This window comes from Echinops telfairi, unplaced genomic scaffold (assembly GCF_000313985.2).
Source record: "Echinops telfairi isolate 266 unplaced genomic scaffold, ASM31398v2 ScPeMD7_2;HRSCAF=8, whole genome shotgun sequence".
NCBI classification, from domain to species: domain Eukaryota; kingdom Metazoa; phylum Chordata; class Mammalia; order Afrosoricida; family Tenrecidae; genus Echinops; species Echinops telfairi.
In genome coordinates, this window is record NW_022103898.1 from 68,040,903 (window position 1) to 68,044,673 (window position 3,771).

Sequence of the window (3,771 nt, forward strand, 5' to 3'; positions counted from 1 at the left end):
CACCACTTGGCAACGATGGAGATGGTTGCTTTCCCTGCTGTGCTGCCTTGTCCAGAACGCCACATGGATGGAATCATACCGTATCTGGCCTTTTCAGACGCACCCCACATCATCTTTTTAGAGTACTCTTATCATATCATCCCGAAGTAGAGTTCGTAAATAATGTCTACACAGATAATTTCACAATGGTCAATATAATGCTCTCACTTCCGCATGAGAAGCCGAAGCAAAAGCAGCTTGTAAGAAAATAGAATACATATAACAATATAAATAGATGAATAAATGTAGCAAATATTTTCTTTATGGTACAATACAAAGTGAAAAGGCTGAGTACAGTGGGCTCAGATGCAATTAGATAACCAAGTGTTCTTTCATGAAAAGGGTTGGTTTTACAGGAAATGGGAAGATGGGAGACTCTTCTCAAAAAGAAGTACAGGAAAATGAAAAAGGCAGAGGCAAGATGCAATTTTTCTAAAATGCAAACAGCTCTCAGTAAAGAGCCAAACAAACCCGAGTACAATCGCCCCTTACTATTGACAGTAGCTACATTTCTGGAAAATTCAGTATCCATACACAACAGTTGTTTTTATAGAGAAAATGCTCTAGGTTTCCAGGTTCAGAGAAGTGCAAATAAGCTTACACCTACCTAGATGTCTAGTGGGGTAACCAGAGATCTGTGGCTTATAGACCAGTTCCCACGAGGTCCTGTCATGTCTGTCTCCACCCTGTACAAATCCAAAGCACCATCTAGTCATCCCAACAGACACAAGTGTTCCGAAAATGTCTGACGTGTTCAATCTTGGGATGACTGCTAAGACCCGGGACGAAGACGAAGCATCTCTCAGGCCTTCTAATTCGCTCATGGGAATTCCATGCGCACTGAACTTCCGATTCCTAATTGAAGTCCTCAGGTAGATAGAAATGCCTTAGAATGGGGACATTTGCATGCTAGTTCCCAGAAATATATTTCCCATTTCTAGGTAAATCGATGATCATTTTGCTTTATCCCAGTTTTGTTTTGAATTTTTTTAGCCTGCAACTGCCTGTGAAGCCCTAATCAATGAGGAAATAACAAAATTGGGTTTTGGCTACGCAAAGGGAACCCCGTTTTGTGGTAACTTTGACAACGTATTACGCCCTCAGTAGGTCTTGGTTGTTGTTTTTTTGGTCTTGATTTTTAATGAGCTGATCCTACTCGATGGAATTTTGCATGTGTTCTTTTAAAAATTTAGGATGACGTATTTTTTGTAAGACAAAGGTTCTTCCTATAGGCACAAAAAGGCTATTAAGTATGATCTGAATGAGGTCAGTCATAATCTGGAATTGTTTGATTTTGACTGTTCTCATGGGAGGAAAGACACTGTATCAGGTTCATGGCCAGATGACTCAGGAAATTTGAGTACTCATTAAGATGAAGGCATTTTGAAAGAACTCAACTTTCACTATGGTTCTCAAAAATCAACAAGGTCATTTCTCTCTCCACCCATCCACCCATCTATCTATCTATCTATCTATATTTATATACTTATGTATATAGTGTATAAAGTCCTTGGCAAAAGTTTTAAAATTATAAAGCTAATTCTTTATCTCAGGAGAAGATGCTTTAGAGTCATGCTGCTTTCTTTATGATGCTAATAGATACTGCTAATTAATATTCTCAACATTAGTATTCATTTTCATCTTTGCATTTTTTATTAGTCATTTTATTGGGGGGCTCTTACAAGTCTTATAACAACCTATCATTCAATAGTGTTAAGCACACGTGCACATATGTTGCCATCAACATTTCCAAAACAGTGTCTTTCTACTTGAGCCCTTGGTGCCTTCTCTTTTCCCCTCCCTCCCCCCTCCCAACCTCGTGAATCCTTGATCAATTATATATTATTATTGTTATTTCATATCTTACACTGTCCTTTGCCTCCCTTCACCCACCTTTATGTTATTTGTTCCCCTTGGGGGGTGCTATATATTCAACTTTGTGATGGGTTCCCCCTTTATTCTCCTCCCCCTGCCCCCACCATCCCCCTACCCTCATGATATTGCTACTCCCACTACTGTTTGTGTTAGTCAGGGTAGACTAGAGAAACAAATTCATAGACACTCATATGTGGATAAGAAAGAGCTTTATATACAAGAGCAGATGAATATTGAGAAAACATCCCAGTCCAGTCCAGATCAAGTCCATAAGTCCGATATTAGCCCACATGTCTGATACCAATCTATAAAGTCCTCTTCAGACTCAAGAAACACATGCAATGATGCCGAATGCAGGAAGATCACAGACCCGTGGGTGCAAAGTCTTGTGGATCCGGTGGCAGTAGAAACATCTCACCACATGGCTCCTCCGATTCCCAGGGCACAGGGCCTATCAGTATAGTGCCATGTGTCTTGTCAGTAGAGCATCTCTCAGGGAGTGAGCAGAGAGTGAATCTCCCACCTCTCAAGGAGGAAATACAGAAATTGCCAGAATCCTCAGGGAAAGGCCATGCCCACACAGAGGCCTCATTGACAGACTAGACCCAATTGACAGACTAGACTCCACCCCTTCACTTTTAATCCTCTCAAGCCCCAAATTGACACCAGATTATGTAACTACAACACTGTTCCTGAGGGTTTTATCTGTCCTGAACAGAGCTCTTATCTGTACCAATGTGTGTAGTCTGGTCTAGCCATATTTATAAGGTAGAACTGAGTCATGGAGGTGGGGAGGAGGAAGCATTTAGGAACTAGAGGAGTGATGTGTGTTTCGTCAGTGCTATACTACACCCTGATTGAATCATCCCTTCCCTCTAACTCCTGTGTGTGGGGATGTCCAATTGGCTACAGATGGGCTTTGGGTCTCCACTCCAACCCTTCTCTTTCACATCAATATACTTGTTTGTTTTGGATCTTTTGATACTTGATACCTTCTTCCGTAGACACCTCATGATCACGTAGGCTGGTGTGCTTCTTCCATGTGGGCTGATTTGCTTCCCTGATAGATGGCTGCTTGTTTAACTTCAAGCCTTTAAGACGCTACATATTTTGATAGCTGGGCACCATCTGCTTTCTTCACCACATTTACTCAGGCACTCATTTTGTCTTTAGCAATTGTGTTGGAAATATCAAAGAGTTCCAGGTTATTAAAACAAAGTGTTCTTGTGTTAAGGGAGGCCTTAAGGAGAGGCCCAAAGTCTATCTGCTATCTTAATACTTAACATATAAAGATATATGCATTGGCCTTTCTTCCTTCTGTTTAAAATTAAATATATTTACATATAAACTTACCTATAACTGTACCTCTATGTGTTAGTCAGGGTTGACTAGAGAAACAAATTCATAGACACGCATATGTGTATAAGAAAGAACTTCATATACAAGAGCAATCGAATATTGAGAAAACATCCAGGTCCAGTCCAGATCCAGTCCATAAGTCTGATATTAGTCCATATGTCTGATACCTGTCTGTAAATTCTTCTTCTGACTCACGCAACACATGCAATGACACTGAGTGCAGGAAGATCACAGCCCAGTAGGTGCAAAGTCTTGTGGATCCACTGATGGTGGAAGCATCTTCGAACTGGCGTGGGTCTACATGTGACTCCTCCAGCTCCAAGCCTCTGACTGCCATCCCCATAGCTCCATGTGCCTTGTCAACAGGAATGTCTTGCAGGGAGAGTCAGTTTGTCCCACCTCCAGTAAGCTATTTATCGCTGTAACACCTCCAAATGAGGTCATCAAGCTGCGACCTGATTGACAGGCTAAACTCCACCCCTTCACTCTTAATCATTT